This window comes from Papaver somniferum, unplaced genomic scaffold, assembly GCF_003573695.1.
Source record: "Papaver somniferum cultivar HN1 unplaced genomic scaffold, ASM357369v1 unplaced-scaffold_99, whole genome shotgun sequence".
Classification (NCBI taxonomy): Eukaryota; Viridiplantae; Streptophyta; class Magnoliopsida; order Ranunculales; family Papaveraceae; genus Papaver; species Papaver somniferum.
The window spans coordinates 5,282,729-5,304,119 of record NW_020653081.1 but is presented as its reverse complement, the minus strand read 5'-3'; positions in this window follow the sequence as shown (position 1 = coordinate 5,304,119).

Below are 21,391 nucleotides of genomic sequence, written 5' to 3'. Positions count from 1 at the left end.
GCTGATCCCACGCCTCTCCCGTTTATTTTATTATTTTTCTAATCTCATGAAAACTCCTTCATTCGAGCAAACTCCCTCGTTCGGGCGAAACTCCTAATTTCTCCATATTTCTCACACGATGAAAAATTATTTAAAATAAGGAAAAGTGTCATGGGAATGAGCCTAATAGTCGGCCGGCCACGCCTTAGCCATGGCCGGTGCCACACTTCTCTAATTCTTTATTTTATTATTATTTCTTCCTTCATCTCATGAAACTCCTTCGTTTGAGCAAAAACCTAATTTTTTCAATATTTCACCAATATTGCTCAACCTAGCAAAAAACCAAAAAGTCAAATGGTCACATGACCGACTAGGCTTCTCATGTAAATATTAAAATATTATTATTATTATAGTATTATTAAAATATCGATTTCACGAGCAATGCCCTACTTGCTCATTCAAGCAAAATTGGGAGTTTCAGTCAAGATCAAACTCTTTTGAAAATCCAAGATATTGCTCGAACGTACAAAATATCAAAATTCTCATAATTGAGACACAAGCAACATGGTGACATGGGCATGCCACCTAGATCGATCAAGGTCGGCCCTTTGGCTTGCAAGGAGCCGGTCCCACACATCTTCTTGACATAATTTGTTCATATTGGGTTTAAACTCTTTCCACATAATTTGAAATTTCATCAAACGACCGTCAGTTGGTCCCACGACCACCAAGGTACGATTCCATGCCCTCTTGGACGGTCCCTCATCTCTCCATAATTAGGTATTATTACCTAATACTCAGACGAGCACTATTTTAATAAATTATTAAACCAACATTTAATCATTCTTTCACCAACTTGTTCGCAAAGGACTTTGGTGCTTGCTCATTCGACATCTAGGCGTCGGCCCATCATCCCATGTAGCCGGTCCTTCTCTCACTCATTGGTTGATTTTCAATAAACCATCAATAGATCAACAATCGATTAAAATTAGGGTTTCAAACCGAATGCTCTGCAAAGCATAATTTTGAACAGGTTCAAACACCACTATTTTTATGTTGATCAAGCAGTCAACATTTTATGATACAATATTCAGTCCAGCTACCAATATTTAAATTAATATTTTATTTGGTCATGTTACCAACAATCATCAGACGAGCAATATTTGCTCAAACTAATAATATTGATTCAACTATCAATACTCAGGAATTCATCATACGAGCAATATTTGCTCAGCCTGTCGATATTCATCATGTTGATTCAACTATTAATATTCATTCGAGAACTATACATCTGTCCCAGAAGACATGCTCAATTCATGAGTCTTAGAGCAATTCGCCCATCATGCTCGACTCAATAATACTAAGACTAATCGTCTAGTCAAGATAACAACTGACTAAATACACATATGCTTTGCAGACTCCACATTCATGAGACATCAATTACGTCGCATGAGGGGGATATTAACTAGGGTTTTGGTTGGCGGCCTGCGCCACGTGTGTTCATCCACGATGAGATATATGAGTAAGTCGTGCAAGCGGTTGAGGAAGTTGGAAAAGTAGTGGGTGGATGATCAACCCAGTCTCTGCACGACATGGAACTGGTTAAACCACGATCTCCCGCTTTCCCACTCAAACAACCGTCACACTTACTGGAAATCAATGTATCGACATTCTAGCAATATAAATAAGTTCTCTGAATTCATGATTGTAAGAACAACAGAGATACGAGAATTATCACAACAATTCTCATCTGAATAATCACTCTCAACAGAGCGGAATTCAAACTTATTCGAACCCAGCAGTTCATCAATTTGCAGAAACCCATAACATATTTATAATCTCTGTGATCATCATTAATCTCACACATACTTCTCAGCTTCCCTCCTACAGACCGACCCATCCTATCTTGTGACTGAATTGACTATGGAACGACCATTTTCTTGGTTTATGTCGGAGTCCTACAGATTGATCTCTCGAACTAAAAGCACTCCCGTGCAGTGCATCAGTTTGCGAAAGGTTAAAGCAATTTGCTCGGTTGAGGAATCTCCTCCGCACGGTCGTTTCTTCATTTTCTTATAAAACCAGAGAATCGTTTTCTTCCATCAACAATGTTACGTGTGGACTAGACGAAGTGTAGATTGCTATAATCACATGATAGGATGACACGTGTTCTTAACTCAATTTAAAAAAGTAAAATAAAAGTAAAGTTACTACTCAAGTGTTTTGACCCCATTTATGGGACACCTTTATCACCCGAATCGGACGAAAGATGTCTATTCATATCATTAATATACATATTCATTCATCCATCTGATCATGGGTATATCATTATTTAAGTTCAAATCATAAACAACTACTACTATAAAGTATAAACCTGACTTTCCAAGAAAGATTTTGTTGTAGCTAGTTTCGGGTAGGGAAGAGATACGTACTAATGTATTATTGGTATTTGCATTTTGAAGGATGTTCATTGGATCCATTTTTTGCCGTGGCCTCGATCAGTATCTATAGGGTAGGCTCCTCTTATAAGTTACGGTTCTTAGTTTGGAAAATCTAGCAGATTTTCCGTGTGTGGTCTTCAATTTCGAGGATCAGTCCTTGAGTGGTTTGAATGCATCATAGGATTCTACCCGGACAGACATCTGACTTCACACAATCCTATGATATATGTGTATATTTTTGTATACATGTAACAAAAATTACATGTGTGCATAATAGTCATTTCTAGGACTTTTAATCAAATTTTAGTGAATAATTTTATTTCCATTTTTTGGATTTCGAATCAGTGATGCCATGAATCCCTGGCTATTGGTTGCGATGGAAACTAAATGTATACATATTAATACACTTATAATATAAGTGTACATTGTTGTACAATGTAACATAAATTACATGTCTACATAATAGCGCACCGTTTATAGATCCAATTCAGATTGTGAATAATGTTGTGCTTTCTTTAGATTTTAGTGCTTAAATGAGGATTAAATGTTTGTGTTGTATGTTTTAGGTTAGGAAATTAGAGAAATAAGGTTTTGACTCCTTCAAGCACAAGTCAGATTGAGGATATTTAGACATCTATTGAGAGGTTCAGCTTTCGAAAAACCTCGTTCGTTATCTTTTTATGTTTGGATTTTACTGTTCACTTAGTATTTTTAAAATTCAAGTGAAAATGTTGCAAAGATCAAAACTGTAATTATTATCATTTGGATAATTTCTCAGGAGGAATATGATACTCATGATCCAAGGACATTGTCCTATGATCCTGTCATTTTTATAGAAGAGATAAAAAAAATTATTGAGATAGTGGCAGCACGATATTGTCTTTTCCCTTGCACAATCTGGTGTATGTGCGACAATCAATGGAGGTCAGATTTCGTAACTCCAGTTAAATTGTTTTGGAAGTTGGAAAAATATTTCCATGATAGATTCTGAATTGTTAATATGTTTATTATTTTTTTTTTGGTTTCCAGTGTAGAGACAAACATGAGAATATACTTTCTTAATGTGAGTCCTGATGAAGTCATTCATAGTTTTTTCTACAATAAAAATAACGATTCAGTTATCACAATTTCAGTTCATGCCTTGGATAATTTCAGTTCCTTATAATGTAGAACAACCAGGATTGGTATGTAAACTCTCTCTTAGAAAAAAGGTTTTTATGTTCACTTCTCTAATTTATTCTTTTTGGGAGCTTAATTTATGAAAAGAGTAAATGTACTAACTTAGGTATATACGAAGAGGAAATCGTGATGCTGGTTTTGCTCTTTTTGAATCCGGGTTACTGAAGTGACCTGGTTTTGTGGAGTTTGATGATGTGAATAGGAAAGTTCTTACCTACTCTTCCCAGGACAGGCATGTCATCAGTGCTTATTCGTACAATCATTTGACCTCATTTTTGGTTCGGAAGCTGAAATCCTCTTTTGTTTACTTTTGTAGTATATACAAAATGTTCGATCTAAAAAACTATATTGTGCTTTATTCTTTATATATCATATAAAATGTGCAAGAAATCAAAATCAGACAAGTTTCAGGACATGTTCTCATGAGATTAGGCCAAGAAACCAGTTGATTGTTAACATGTGCATAGTTGTACACCTATTTATTGTCAATGCGTACATAGTTATACACATGTTCAAATGTGCACATAATTGTACACTTGTTGCTCGTTAGTGTGTAAGTAGTTGTACACATGTTGATTATTAATAATTTTTCTTATTCAAGTTTAATTTCCCATGAAATATCAGATTACACTAATATCGGCATTCGGTGGTAACATGTAGCTGCAAGTTCAGAAACAGGGAACCAAGTGATGCTTTCAACTTTAGGACATTTTAACTTATATTTTGCGTACACATAGCTTCTTAGTTGTGACTGAAAATGTTATGAACGATGCTAGCCATACTTGCATTTTTTAGGTCATTGTGTTGTGAATTGTGGATATGACATGGAGAAATATGAGTTTAAGATATGAGATCCATCCAGTTCTATGTATACTGCTTATTTATGTACTTCATTGGTACTAATATTACATTAACTACCGAAATTTTCTTGCACTAGTTAAAACTACGTAATTTTGAAATACTGAATGACCACTGGGTCAAATCTTTGCAGGAAATATGACAGAGCATCGATGGAATGTTTAGAAGAAGCTCAAAAATCATATGGTACCTATGAAACTGTTTCTTTTGTCTTCTTACACGTGTGTACATAATTGTGCACATATTGATTTTCATTGTGCACATAGTTGTAACATCTATTGATCGGTAATTTACACATAGTTCTACACATGAAGGATTTTCTATAATATTAAGAATTAGCTTACTATGTAACCTTTAGAGGAAAAATACCTTCATATACCATCATCTTTAGTCCCAGATTCTTAATCTCAATGTGAGAAGTTCTATAATATAGATTCTTACATTTTGGGTATAAACTATACTGCTTGTTGGTCTAAATTCTCGCACCTCATGCATATCTTCAGCTACTATAACTATAGATTTAAAAGGATGAATACTACTTTAGATTACCATGTCTTTTTTATTTTCATGTAAATACAACTATGTTACGTTGAGTTTTTGTTTACTTACATTGTTGTTGCTTCGTGTAAAATATTTTTCTAATTTCATGTATTTTAAATAGGTTTTATCAGCTCACATTTTGTTAGTTTGCGGAGGTTGGACCTAATTCAAGTTACCTATATGTCAGGATGGTGGAATCACCCAAAAAGGCTGCTAAAAATTGCAAATAGTAAAAGTTCGCTACTAGGTATGTTTTTTACTGTCCATTCTTCTGATAAGAAATTTTTTTCTTAGCGACCAATATCCTATCATGTACTCACTTGACCAATTTGGAAACAATCTTTAGGTTCTTAGAGGTTTTTCAAAATTCATTTATCAACCAACTGACATGTTTCTGTATGTAGGAACTGCTAAACATATGTAAGTTAATGAATGCCCAGTTCCATATTTTTAATGTGTACATAGTTGTACACATGTTGATTCTTAATGTGTACATAATTATACACATGTTGATTATTAATGTGTACTTCGTTGTACACATGTTGATTACGATACAAAACTGTATTATACCCTTGTTTTGGGGTAAAAACTGATTCTGCTGATTTTGGTAAATTTGGGTGTGTTGATGAGAAACGAATTCAAACCTTAAACAAATGTACTGCACGGGAGTACTTTTAGATTCGAGAGATAAATATGTAAGACTCTGGCCTAAACCAAGAAATGGCCGTTTCAGATTCAATTCGGTCACAAAGTGAAGGAGAAGGGTTGATCTTAGGGAGGGAAGCGAAGAAGGTGTTTGAGATCGAATGTTGGATTATGAAGGTGTGGATGTTTTATGACTTGTATCAGAATGTGGAACTGGCTTGCAGTAAGCTATCAGTTCTCGGTGTTTTTTGGATACTTGTGTTGATCACACTTGTGTTCCATACTTTGTCGAAATAGGTCGAAAACCTATTTATACAAGTCATGATTAAGTGCATCCTGATCTCATAGGAAGTGGAGACAGTTAAGTAGTGGAGAAGTGGAGTTGTGCAAAAGGTGGTGACCTATCACGTTTTCATTATGTGGGAAGACCGGTCAGCCTTACACCCACTACTCTCTTACTGCTATTAACCATCCTCCTTTCCATACACTTTCTAGTAATGGGCGCATTGCACGCCGCATGTTGTAAACCACCAGACCAATACCCTAGTGAGCATCCCCCAGTTTATGACATGCTGGATGTCTCGAATATATACAGCAAGCTATCGAGTGGGTCAAGTCATGAGACTTGCCGCTTAAAGCACATAGTGCTTTTAGGTTAAATAATAAAATTGTTCGTGGAATCAATATTTATAAAACATCGTTTACAATTGATGTATATAAAGCATCACTTTTAAACAAGCAGCTCAAAATAATCGATGCTCATGAAGCATCATTGTTTTAGAGCTCGTCTAAGTTAGTCGCGGAGCTTACTGTCTTGAAATAAGCATGGTCGGCCTTTTTCAGGGAGTTGGTAGGAGCTACGCGCGCATCCCAGAGGTTGGCCGGTTGGTGCCTATGAGAGAGTGGTAGCTGGTAGCCATTCTAAAATCCTTTCGGCCTGCCCAGATTAGATTTGGACTGGTTAAACTGGCTAGCCAAGTTGAGTGGCTGAGATGATTTGCGGCAGTAAATGACTTCCGTTAAATTATTAAAAGCAGCGCGACTGGCCGCCTTTGGGCGATCGTTTGGGATCTGTATGGGAAATCTATGGCTTGGCCGATTGCTCCTCATGGAAGAAGGGTGGCTGGTGATCCCGGTGTCACCCTGTTGTCCACCTGAAATTAAATCTAAGCCGTCCGACTAGGATAGCAAAGTTGGACGAACGATATGATTTGCGGCAGTCGCATACTGTCGTTGATTGAATTTTAGGCTTTAAAGCGGTGTGGCCAACCTACCTTGGGCAGAACGATTTGAGTTGTTTACCGTTAATTTGGACAAGTCGATTGGGCAGACACAAAGATGGGTTGCCGGCGAGCATGTTGGTATCTCATTGGTTGCCTGAAATTAGATCTAGGCCGTACGACTAGGCTAGAGAAAATGGATGGCCGTGATCTTTTTGCGACAGTAACATGCTTCCGATGACACGAATTAGGGCTTTCAAAACGCGCGCGATCAACCTACTTTGGGCAATCGGTTAAACGCGCTCCTGACATGTCGTGAGTAGTTTGACTGTCCAGGGATGGAGATGAGTTGCCGGTGATCATGCCTACACCTCATTGATCGGGCGAGAGAATATCTAAGCCATCCAACTAGGCTGGCTAAGTTGGGCGGACGCGATAAGTTTGAGACTGTCATGGACAGTCTCAGCTCGTTGAGCTTCTTTTCAACAGCGTGATCATCCTATCTTCTGACCAACGATCAGGGGTTTTTCTGGCGGGTTAAACGGATTCCGATTGGCTGGGATGATAGTGGGCCCGCCGGTGGACACCATGGAGCTTGCTTGATCTTGCTAGGTGAAGGCCAAGCTTGTTGAATTGGTCAACCAAATCGTATGGTCGTAATTGTTTTAAGACTGACATGAACAGTCTAGGCTTATTTTCTTAAGGAATTTAAGTGTGTCGACCAACCAACTTCCAATTTTAATTAAAAGTGCGTGTGGCACTTTTGGAGCGATCTGATTGGACGGTGGGAAGAGGGGCCGGCAAGCAGCAACATGGAGCGTGGCCGTCCAGCCACGAGTGGGCCCTGCTGAGGTAAATCATCCGGCCAAGTGTCGCGGACAGGCATCCTTTTGTTGCTACTCTTACTTGCCGCAGTTCCTCCTTATTTCTTGTTTTCTGATTTTTGGTAGGATCTTGCTCCTATTAGATCCGTGTTGGATCGATTTCCTAGTTTCCCTAAGTTTAGTTTTGACCAATAGGTTTCGAATTATCGCGCAGGGGCAAAAAACCTAATTTTTGTATAAAATTAGGTTACAGAACTGAATTTTGCGGGTTGCTGCAAAACCAATCAATTTTTGGTGAATTTCGCATATTGATACAGAAATCACTAATTTAATATCAAATGGAAGCATAACTTTGCGTGCCTCTGATTGAGTATTTCCACACGCATCTTAATCCGGACACTTCGGTAGATTCATGATACTCGGCTGGGAGCGAGCATTTGTCGTCATGTCATGTCAGTATTAAGAGTTCAGCTAGGGAACATGGCATATAATAAATACTCAGAGATTTACATAATATTTGGGATTGTTGTTACACGCACCATTCTGGGTAAATTTCATATATATATATACTGAATTTCTCAATACACATATAAGTAAAGAGACTTGGGCACTCATCACTTTTAAATGACTCAACTTTTTTGCATAATGATGGAGCATTAAATACAGGATTTTACAATTTTAGCCCTGAACTAAAAACCACCATCAACATTAAGTCCCATGCTTAGTACGTAACAATGACATTGTTGCGGGGTAAGCACTATATGGTGACAAATAAAGATAAAACTCATGAGTAAAAGTATACAGATGTTACCAGGAGAGGTGGGTCGGCTTGTCCTTGGAACAGGGAGCTAGTCGTCCGGGTGAGCGTTCCCCTAGCATAATGTTGGTTGGTCCCAGGTAGATCAGGAAGACGGTTATTTGGGATCTCAAACAACATCCCAAGTCCCTTGTACATCTGAGCATCGTCCGAGAGCGTGTCCTAGCTTTCCTGGCTTCGGTTGGCATGGAGGAAAAGTGGAGGCGCGGTGAAGCATCTCAGCTAACGAATGCTAGGGATGGAAGATTTGTTGCCCGGCTAAAGCGACGGAGGATGGAGCATGAGCATCTCCGGGTTGAGCATGAACTCCTGGATAAACATGAATACCCCAATCATGATGGCGTCATAACCCTAGACTCTGATGTGGACGAGCCCTATCATGAGGAATATCCTCAAAGGCTGCTGAAGCAATTTCCGAAAAAGGATGTTCAAGCAGTTCCAAAAGAGAACGTTGATGCAGCTTCGGAAGAGGATGTTGAAGCGGCTTCTGGAGAGGATATTAAAGCAGCTTCTGTAGAGGATGTTCAAGCGGCTTCTGGAGAGGATGTTGAAGTGTCTTAGGGAGAGGGTTCCAGTGAAGGTGCCATTGACCCTGGCGTTGATGATACTTCTTTGATGTTTAGTAGTCTTTTGTTTCATGCGACTGGAGCCAGGGCTTCATCGAATAATAATCCTTCATTCATGATGATTTCATGATTTTACGTTTCCAGTTGGATGAATGAATGAAATCTCCCGACTAAGAAATCCAAATTCTTAGAAAGATCTCACAATATCTTGAAACTTTAAACGTAGGGCTCTTCGATAGCCTGTGTTCATGATATTCATTCCTCAAACACGATTTTTCAATCTGATCTCTTCCCATTCTATTGAGGCGGCATGGCGGATGGGAAGACAACACACAAATAGTTATGGTTAGCAAGTCTGTGTTTTCTTCTCATGGGAAGGGGTGCCTCTTCCACAATAATATTTTCACACATGTAACGCTAGTAACAGCAATTTAGAGTAAGGAAAATAATAATTATGGCTCGACCAACCTTCTGTTTGATATTCCCCTTGCAGATTACACGCTTCTTGAAGATTTGTGGCGTGTCGGCTAGGTATGTAGAAGCATGGGCGCTTTGCCATGAATCTCCATATTCGTTGCTTCCCGGTCCGTGAAATGACTTCCAAAATCTGAAAATTGCATACTGAAGTGGACATAACCTCCTCCAGGGATCACGTCAGCCAAAAGAGGTGGTGGTTGAGAAACCGTCTCAAAGTTGAAGCAGGCTGCTCTTCGGGATACAGAAGGTGCTTTCTAAGAAGAATATGTTGTTGCTCAATGATTTCCCTTGAATATCTTGTTCTTTCTTTTTCCTTTACATATTCCCCTCTTAGGTATTTACTGAAAGATGTAAGGTGTTTCTTTCATGGTTTGATTTTTTCTGGTTTTGAACTGATGGGTAATGGTTTTGTGAGGAAATGATGCTTCAATTAACTGATAAAATGAAATCCTAATTATGAATGCAAGTAGTGCAATCATTTTGGAGAAATTACAAATATTACATGAAAAGGGTAAATGCTAGAGGAAATACTAAGAGAAATGTTAAAGGAAAAGGCGACGTGTCGTCTTATGTATTGAAATATTTAAGCCACTTGGCATGTATTACTACGCCTTCTAGATTGTCATAATTGATAAGTTTGCAGTAGCCTCCCAAGATAATTTCTACCACTAGGTACGGCTCATCTTCTGGGGAATTTGGCGGAGCAGGTTGGGAAGCAACCCTTACTACCATACCTCAACTTAAATGGATTTGGGTGTTGCACCGTTACTTGATTCTTAGATTCCCCATCTTTGACTGTGACCGCTTCTAAACTCTTGATAAAATACTTGAAAGAACCAGCATCCCATTCACATATCCTTGTAACGGCTGAGTTGACAATCGGATCGAGTCCCCAAGCCTTGGCGGAAGGATGAGTGAGTGGTCGTAAAAAGGGTTTTTCAATAAGACTTACTTGTGTCTGGAATCTGCGACCAAATGCTAATGCGCTCTCTTCAGGAAGCTGTGTAACATTCGCGAGTTGTTGATACGGCGACAAATAGTCTTCAGGATTGGATGGCTTATTGGAGACCCTCTCGGGTATAGACACTGGAAAAGGACATACTCCTAGCTTCGCCTTATTGTCGTGTATCCATTAGCGCCCCAGGACCATATCATAATTTGGGCATTCTTTGACAATATGAAATTTGGCGCGCGTTAGAGCATCTCCCACCTTGATTTCGAGATTAACGTACTCGTAAGCATTTTTTGATTCTTCTTCTAGGTTTTTGATCACAGTTGGCAGTGCATAACTTCCTTCTTTAAAATTCCTGCGGCTCTCAGAGTCTTGTCGGTAACAATGTTGAAGTCATAGACCGCATCAATCAACATACTGTCGAACTCAACATCCTTCAGGTGGGCAGTGGTCAGCAGTCCCCAGTTGCATTTACCAGTGGCACCTTATAGAAGAGGTTGGGATTTGGGAGCGGCTTCCCCGACTGAAAACTTGCCTGACACAACATGATTGAGGGCTGCAAATATGTCTTGGCGCTGCGCCTTGGAGAAATAAAGAATCTCACATAAATGCTCCATCATAGACATTACGGTTTTGTGGACGGAGTCCCAAGAAATCATGCATCTCTTGATGGGAAGAGGGTTTCTTTGAACTCCTTCAGTTCCTAATTGAAGTTCTCCTGCATCTACCTTCTCCTTGAAAATGTGTTTAAATTTGTTGCAGTTACTGGTTGGTTGATTGACGAACCTATGGTAACGGCAAAATTTGGGATTTGACGTCTCTTCTTCAGTTGGTGGACGTCTGAGAGGAGGTAGCTTGATGGCGTCATCTTGAATCCATGCTTCTAGGAGTTCAATTACCTCTTCAATCGGAAACGGGAAGGTTAGAGAAGCCTCTCCAGTTTCTTGTTGCTGTGCAAGCTCCTTAGCAGTAACTTTTCGGGTTTGAGCGTCCTGTTGTGCTGGTGCCGCACGTTTGGGTTGTTTCTCTGCAGCCGGAGCTTTTCTTTTTCATCCCTCACTTACCACGCTTACATAGGGTTGAGTGTTGTATTGTTTTTTGATGAGGCGTCTGTTTCCTCGAGTCTCGCGTGCATCTTCATTCCTGGCGGGCCGAGTCCTTTCTAGCAAGGCTGGTGCTGTTGTGGTCGACCGTTTAGCAGCTTCAAGAAGTTCGAAGAATGTTTGGAAGAGAAGGTTCTCCAGTAAAGCGTGATAAACGGGTACCATGCCATTAATGCACAACTCTACCAATTGATGATCAGTTACATTTGGATCATGACAATCTAGCGCTTGAATCCTGAATCTCTTGACATAATCATTTGGATTTTTATTGTTTCGCTGAAACATCCTTCCCAAGTCTGATAAAATGATTTGCTCAGACACAAAGAAATATTTCTTGTAGAAAGCGGTAACCATTTCACACTAATTGGCTATGGTGTTTGGTGCGATGTTGTTATACCAGGTGTACGCCCTTCTAGTGAGTGATTTTGAGAATTCTTTCAGGCGAAGGACGTGGTTGTATTCATACTCCCCGAGTGATTCCAAAAAATGAGAGATATGTTCACGAGCGTTACCAGTACCGTCATAAAGAGAGAACTGGGGAGAAGAATATCTTCTTGGAAGGGGAATTCTTTGCACGTCAGGAGGATAAGGAGGTTGATGCTGATAAATGGCGGCTGGGTTTTCCATGCCTCGATTCTGGAGAAGCCGTTCCAGGTCCTCTCGTGTGATAAAGTTGGACTGTTGATTCCTTTCTGATGATCGTTCAGGAGCTACACGAACTTCTTCATCCATAAGGATACGCCCTGCTGAAGCACTCGTGCCAGGTGTCATGAAAGTATTCCTTGTCTGCTCCATTTGGGGTCGACACGGTTCTGGTGGTAATCTTTCCGTTAGCGTCTTGAGAAAAGTGAGTACCTCTTTCTGAGTTGTATCCATGTCCTTCTGAGCTTTGGAAAGAACTTCCTGTCTCTCCATTAAATCGGCAATGGTAATAGGAGGTGGGTTTCCTATGCTCCATTCTCTCGTCCCGATGAAGAAATGGTAGTAGCTCTGGTGACGGTTGGAGGTGTCACGCACGAAGAAATATTAGGAGTAGCCGCGGCTCTGGCTCTGGTAATAGGAGGTGTCACGCCGGAGGGAATATTTCCTGCACCGCTGGTGTTGGTGGTAGAGGATGTAGTGCCACGAGATGCGTTGATCGTGCTGGTAGGCGGTATATTGGTGTCACCGGCAGGAATGTTGGCGTCAGGGGTGTTGTCAGTAACATCGCGATTTGTTGGTGATCCACACCTAAGATCCACCATCTTGAAATTGGGAAGATTGAAATGAAAATTGAGAAATTAACTTCGCAACCGAGAGATTAATTTTCCACTGTGATCGCCAGTTGTTTTGGGATAAAAACTGATTCTACTGATATTGGTAAATTTGGGTGTGTTGAAGAGAAACGAATTCAAACCCTAAACAAATGTAATGCACATAAGTACTTTTAGATTCGAGAGACCAATCTGTAAGACTCTGGCCTAAACCAAGAAATGGCCGTTACAGATTCAATTCTGTCACAAAGTGAATGAGAAGGGTTGATCTTAGGGAGGGAAGCGAAGAAGGTGTTTTAGATCAGAATGTTAGATTATGAAGGTGTGGCTGTTTTATGACTTATATCAGAATGTGGAACTAGCTTGCAGAACGTAAGCTATCAGTTCACGGTGTTTTCTGGATACTTGTGTTGATCACACTTGTATTTTGTCCTTTGTCGAAATAGGTTGAAAACCTATTTATACAAGTCATGATTGAGCGTACCCTGATTTTATAGGAAATGAAGACAGTTAAGTAGTGGAGAAGTGTAGTTGTGCAAAAGGTGATGACCTATCACGTTTCCATTATGTGGGAAGACTGGTCAGCCTTATACCCACTACTCTCTTGTTGCTATTAACCATCCGCTCTTTCCTGACACTTTCTCGTAATGGACGTGTTGCACGCCGCACGCTGTAAACCACCATACCAATACCCTAATGAGCATCCCCAGTTTATGTCATAGACCTGGACTGTGAAGGAGGGGTAGTTAGGGAAGTTTATTATTATATGGAGGGTAATTTAGGTACTCATATGTTTAGAGTAGTAACTCGACTATATTATCCATAAGACATGTAATCTTGAAGGAGTAATGAATTATGTAAAAATTTATCTTCTTCCCTAAATTGCTTCTGCAACTTCTTCTCTACAATGTCTTCTTAATACTATCCCCCTAATTCGTCTATTTCTTCATCTAACCCTCTAATCCATTCTATCTATTCCCAATTATCTCAATCCCTAGAGATGAATTTTTTTTCTGATAATCCAATTTGTACTGAGTCCACTACAACTGGTATCAGAGCGGTCGATTCTCCGACCGCTACGATGGCCGCTGCAACAACTAAAGCTTCACAAGTAGAAGCAGAAATTGAAGAATTAACCACTAGGGTTGATATCTTTAAACAAGATAAATATAAAGCCAGACAAGCATTATACAATGTATTATTTGATTTGAGAATGAAGTATATACGTCTAATCTGGGATAGGAATTCGCCAGATCGTGATTTTAATCTTCTACAAATTGAAACTCTCATTTCCATCACCGAGAAGAAGTTGGAATCACTACAAGAGGTTGGGGATATGGAACCTACGAATATGGAGGATGAGATTGTCATAGAAGAAGTGATAATTGATTCAAGTTCAGCTTCTAATTTCACTCAACGACCTTCAAATCCACCAGTATCAGATGAAGTTTTAAGTTCTTTTCCAGCTACAAATCGTTCTCACAATTTGGGTAAATCGCAGATGACCGAGGATGAAATTGTTTTCAAATCAAAATCAATTTCACTTAATTCAGGTGATTTGAGTTCAGTTAAAGGTAATTTTCGATCTACACCACTAATTGTTTTATCTACTATCAATGGATCGGGTAGCATTGATGGATCTGGTGGTATTGAGAAGACTCAGAAGTACAAGTCGACTACAATGTTTCTAGACTACCAAGAAGGTAAACCATTCAATTTTGGTAATGAATCTTGTGATGCTGATGTCGGTTTTCAAGTTAGAAAGGTTATAAATGGTGAGGCCAAGGGAATCAGCTTGTTGAATGAGTTCAGTGGAAATACTTCTAGTTCTCTAGGAGTGGAGGAAGGTAGTTACAGACCAAAACTCAAAATTGAATTCCTTAATGTTGATGGAGCTACGACAGGTTCAATTCAGGATTACAAGGGAAAGTCAATGTTTCTGGATTATTCTTATGTTCTGCGGGTCGGCATTCGATCCTTATTCGATCGTGGTAAGAGTACGACTACATCTTTGAATTCTTATGAGAAATTGATTTGTCCAGTGTTGCATATCTTAGGGTATAAATCATAAATTTGTTCCATACCTTCAATTATTTTTGTATGTGTTAATGATACTCTTATTAGTGAGGCTTGGAAGATGCCTGGTTCGATTTTAAAGAATGATTGTAATGAGAACTTTGCCTATGAGCCAAATATTAAGCTTGCATATAACTGAGAATTGTTGTATGTTTATTCAAGTGTGTTTGTTATTGTTGAAAGTGGTAATAATGGATATGGTTGGCAGCCCTGTCTGAAATGGTCACAAGAGGATAGTATCACCGGTTACAGTCGTGGTCATATGCTATTTCATCGAAGAAGTGGACATTGTCCTCATGATGTCTTGGTTTTTAATGGAAGATTAGTTGATAGAGGAAAATTGTTTGAATTGAGTAGGAGTTGTCCCTATGCAAACATTAGCTCTAAACTCTGTGTTCATATTCTTACTTCATGTGTGGTAATTCCATATGGATTGATTTTAATGCATCAAAATGATTGGGAATGTGTGTATGAGCCTTTTCATAAACTTGGGTACCATCTGGATTTGTTAAGTGAATTGTTAAAAAGGTAATACCAACGTGTTGTCAACAAGCTCTTTGAGGAGAAGTCACAACAGCATAATGTTCTCTGCATTATTTTGAGATCTTATGTAACAATGAAATATGAGTCTGGCAACGCAAGGGGACTAATTATTCAGATTCTTGTCAACAGTATATGGAGTTTCATGGGAAATGTGGGCTTTCTAAAGTTACAGTTGAGATATTATTTACTCACGACCCCTTCTTGTGTACGAAGAAGTTTTATCATTGCCCGAAGAGTATTTGACAGAGGCAGGTTGCTGGAGTTGATCATGAGTATGGGAAATAACAACGACTATGTATTGATTATCACTGAGTCACAACCTGGAGCACCTTGCTGTATTGGTTTTGGTATCCATGAATGGTGTTTATGCTGGAGGAAATCCCTTGTAAGAGTGGTGGGAAGCATAGAGATGCTTGTTGTATTTTTAAGAGTGGTGAGATCATTACACCAGAGTTGCTGGGGAAATTAAGCAAGGAATCTAATGGAGTTTTCACTCGAAAAAAAAATACACATATGAGGTGTTTCTTCATGGTGATTCAAATAACTATTTACAAAGGAGCCAGTGGAGTCATCGATGGTACGGTGCTTGGTAAAGTCGTGTTTGATAAAGGGATCAACCATCAGCATAAGAAACTTGTGGGTGCAAAAGTAGGACAATTGAAGCATGGGGTGTTTGGTGGTGCTAAGGAAGTCATATGCAGGAATTCATGGCGATATTATGACAATATGGAGGTGAACATGAATGACCGTGCCTTGGAGATGAAGTTAGAAGTAATCTTGTCCCTTCCAAGCTCATGGAACGTTGGGCTTGGGAGTTGGCTGCTGAACAAATACTCAACACTCATTGTGGTTTCAACTCCACGTTCAGTTAAACATATTATCACCAGAGATACTCTGCTCAAGTTGGTTGTTGTACAAGTACTCCTTTTCACCACATTACATGGCTCTTCGGTATACAGACTACACATAAAATGGTATATAGCCCTCCTTGGATGTTTTTGGCCAGAGTTATTGACCAAACTAGATACTTCACCTCAACTCATTACAATTCATCACCCTCGAGCGGCTGGTAATAGAAAAGGACCTCTTATTCTCCTAGGTGATTTTACAGTCAGTAGCAGTAACATTTTTGAAGTTATTCATGGTTGCGATGGGACCTTGGCCAATATTAGCACTACAAGTTATGCTTCTTTTAGTACCTACTGGGAAGCGGCTTATGAGGATGGTGGTTTGCTTAACCTTGAGATAATAAGCACCAGTATCTTAATTCCACTGATTATTTTGGAAGACGAAACTACTAATTCGTATGGTTCCAACAGTTCACAAGAGGAGACCACTTTCTATGGGATTTGTGCTGAGATTATAAGTCACATTCTCGTCGGTCCTGCATCCGTGAAAAAGCTGCAGCAACAGTGTATTCCTTTATCTCTCATTCCCTTACAACCAAGCTCATTTTATACCTTCATCCTTGAGGACAATTTGAAGAGGTGGGTATTTGTCATAGACCTGGGCTGTGAAGGAGGGGTAGTTAGGGAAGTTTATTATAATATGGAGGGTAATTTAGGTACTCATATGTTTAGAGTAGTAATTCAACTATATTATCCAGAAGACCTGTAATCATGAAGGAGTAATGAATTATGTAAAACTTTATCTTCTTCCCTAAATTTCTTCTACAACTTCTTCTCTACAATGTATTCTTATTACTATCCCCTAATTCGTCTATTTCCTCATCTAACCCTCTAATCCATTCTATCTATTCCCAATTATCTCAATCCCTAGAGATGAAAGTTGTTTCTGATAATCCAAATTATAGTGAGTCCACTACAGTTTATGACATGTTTGATGTCTCGAATATATATAACAAGTTGTCGAGTGGGTCAAGTCATGAGACTTGCCGCTTAAAACAACACATAGTTCTTTTACGTTAAATAATAAAATTGTTGATGGAATCAATATTTATAAAACATCGTTTATAATCGAAGTATATAAAGAATCGCTTTTAAACAAGCAACTCAAAATAATCGATGCTCATGAAGCATCATTGTTTCAGAGCTCGTCTAAGTTAGACGCGGAGATTAATGTCTTAAAAGGAGCATGACCGGCCTTTTTCAAGGAGTTAGTAGGATCTACGCGCGCATCCCAGAGGTTGGCCGGTCGGTCCCTATGAGAGAGTGGTAGCTGGTAGCCATTCTAACATCCTATCGGACGTTCCAGATTAGATCTGGCCCGGTTAAACTGGCTAGCCAAGTTGAGTAGTTGAGATGATTTGCGGCAGTTAATGGTTGCCGTTGAATTATTAAAAGCAGCCGACAAGTCTCCTTTGGGCGATCGTTTGGGATCCGTATGGGAAAGCTATGACTTGGTCGATCGCTTCTCATGGAAGAGGGTGGCTGGTGATCACGGTGTCACCCTGTTGTCCACCTAAAATTAAATCTAAGTCGTCCGACTAGGCTAGAGAAGTTGGAAGGACGAGATGATTTGCGGCAGTCGCATACTGCCGTTGATTGTATTTTAGGGTTTAAAGCGGTATGGACAACCTACCTTGGGCCAAACGATTTGAGGTGTTTGCCGCTAATTTGGATAAGTCAATTGGGCAGACACAAAGATGGGTTGCCGGCGAGCATGTTGGCATCTTATTGGCCTCCTGAAATTATATCTAAGTCGTACGTCTAGGCTAGCAAAGATGGATGGCTGTGATCATTTTGCGACCGTAACATGCTGCCGCTGACACGAATTAGGGCTTTCAAAACGCGCGCGATCACCCTACTTTGGGCAATATGTTTAACGCGCTCCTGACATGTCATGAGTAGTTCGACCGGCCAGGGATGGAGATGAGTTTCCGGTGAACATGCCTATACCTCATTGATCGGGCGAGAGAAGATCTCAGCCATCCAACTAGGATGGCTAAGTTGGGCAGACGCGATGAGTTTGAGACTGTCGTCTAAAATTATATCTAAGCTGTACGGCTAGGCTAGCGAAGATGGATGGTTGTGATCGTTTTGAGACCGTAACATACTGCCGCTGACACGAATTAGGGATTTCAAAACGCGCGCGATCACCCTACTTTGGGCAATCGGTTTAACTCGCTCCTGGCATGTCATGAGTAGTTCGACCGGCCAGGGATGGAGATGAGTTACCGGTGAACATGCCTATACCTCATTGATCGGGCGAGAGAAGATCTAATCCATCCAACTAGGCTGGCTAAGTTGGGCAGACGCGATGAGTTTGAGACTGTCGTGGCCAGTCTCAGCTCGTTGAGCTTCTTTTCAACAGCGTGATCATCCTATCTTCTGGCCGACGATCAGGGGTGTTGCTGGTGGGCTAAACATATTATGATTGGCTGGGATGATAGTGGGCCCTCTGGTGGACACCATGGAGCTTGCTTGATCTCGCTGGGAGAAGGCTAAGCGTGTTGAATTGGCCGACCAAATCGTGTGGCCGTGATTGTTTTAAGACTGACATGAACAGTCTAGGCTTATTTTCTTAAGGAATTTAAGTGTGTCGACCAACCAACTTCCAATTTTAATTAAAAGTGCGTGTGGTGCTTTTGGAGCGATCTGATTGGTCGGTGGGAAGAGGGGCCGGCAAGTAGCAACTTGGAGCGTGTCTGGCCAGCCACGGGCGGCGCCTGCTGAGGCAAATCGGCCGGCCAAGTGTCGCGGCCACGCCTCCTTTTGCTGCTGCTCTTACTTGACGCAGTTCCTATTTATTTCTTGTTTTCTGATTTTTGGTCGGATCTTGCTCTTACTAGCTCCGTGATGGATCAATTTCCTAGTTTTTCTAGGTTTAGTATCGACCAATAGGTTTTGAATTATCGCGCAGGGGCAAAAAACCTAATTTTTGCAAATTGATAAAATTAGGTTAAAGAACTGAATTTTTCGGGTTGCCGCAAAACCAATTAATTTTTGGTGAATTTCGCATAGTGATATAGAAATCACTAATTTAATATCAAAGGGCAGCATAACTTTGCGTGCCTCTGATTGAGTACTTCCACACGCATCTTAATCCTGACACTTCGGTAGATTCATGATACTCGGCTGGGAGCGAGCATTTGTCGTCATGTCATGTCAGTATTAAGAGTTCAGCTAGGGAACATGGCATAGAATAAATACTCAGAAATTTAAAAAATATTTGGGATTGTTGCTACACACACCATTCTGGATAAATTTCATACAGATATACTGAATTGCTCAATACACATATGAGTAAAGAGGCATGGGCACTCATCAATTTTAAATGGCTCAACTTCTTTGCAGAATGATGGAGCATTAAATACAGGGTTTTACAATTTTAGCCCTGAACTAAAAACCACTATCAACAACCTTGATATACCTTTGACATCAATTTTTCTTGGTTTTATGCATCTAATTTAGGGACTCACAAGCTCAAAATGGTAGAGCGCCAAAGCCCAAGGTTTGCAAAGGTTGATGGTTCAAATCCATCTGAGTTTCCATGTTATGTTTATACAATATGTGTAGGTTCATACATACTAGTGCACCTGTGTAAATCCATGAAATAGATTTGTTTGTAGGCGCATATGGTTGATTTACCATGATTCATTATATATTTTCCATGAAAAGTAAGTCGATGTGTGGGGTATGAATTGCCGATTTTATACATGTTTTGTAGAGGTGTACATATTAGTGCACATGTTTAATTCCCATAAAAAAGTAGGTTTGTATGTAGCTATGAATGATCGATTTTATGCATGTTTGTAAGGGTGTACATATTGATGCCCCTATGTAATTCCCTTGAAAAAGAAGGTTAGGCTGTGGTTATCAATGATCGATTTTATGCATGTTTTGAAGGGGTGTACATATTGATGCACAAGTGTATTTTTCCATGAAAAAGTAAATTTGTTTGTGGTAATGAATAAACGGTCTCATGCATGTTTTGCAAGGGTGTACATATTGGTGCACCAATGTAATTCTCATGAAAAAGTAGGTCTAATGGTGGATATGATTGACCAATCATGCATATTTTTGTAGGTGTGGACAAAGTGGTGCACATGTGAAAAAATGACTGGTAACTCTTGAAAATTCTGTGCATGTCTTTTTTGTACACATTAAATAATAAAGCAAAAGTTAATTTTTTAAAATCTGAAAATTATATAGCCATATGGGTACTCATTTTGTAGATCTCGGAAAGAGCTTTCCAAATATATAAAGTTAGTGAATTTTGGACAAGCGGTTCAAAAGATAAATTGTTTTTTAATTAATTTTATATTATTCAAAGTTGTTGGACTAAACTATAAACATTTAGACTAAATTGTAAATCAAAAAGGTTATTTGTGTATTTTCCATATTTTAAATGTATTTTGGACTAAACTATACCTACTTAACTCAGGATGGACCAATCCGTATTTTTTGACGCGTCTTTGGAATAAACCAAATTTTTTCCTTATTATAATACATAAATTGCTCAATAATTCAATAACAAGTTAATCAGTCAGGAGTCAGGACTCAGGAAGGTGAACTGTATAGTACTGATTTTCTGAAGAGTACCTTCACAGTTCACACTTCACAGATTGTTTGGGCATTTAGAGGAGCATCATACTTGATTTTAATGAAAAGAGAATAAAAAAAAGTTTGAGCAAGTTCAAGAACTTAAGTTTGTAAAGGTTTTATATTTACATCCTCCCTTGCTCAAACAATCAATGGCTTCAATTAAGATAAGTACCTTCGCTACAACAAGTACTTTAGGTCTTAAACCAGCACTCTCACACGAACCATTAGGTAAATACCTTATTTTCATTTTCTTTAATGTTTTTGTTGTTTTCTGATTTATTTGGTTAAGATGTTTTGGTGTATATGAATATTTAGAGCTAGCCATAAGCCGTTGTCTAACCTGTCACAACAAGTGATGAGACTGAAATGTCTAGAAATTCGTTAAATAAAATTGTCTCCAATTCGATTATG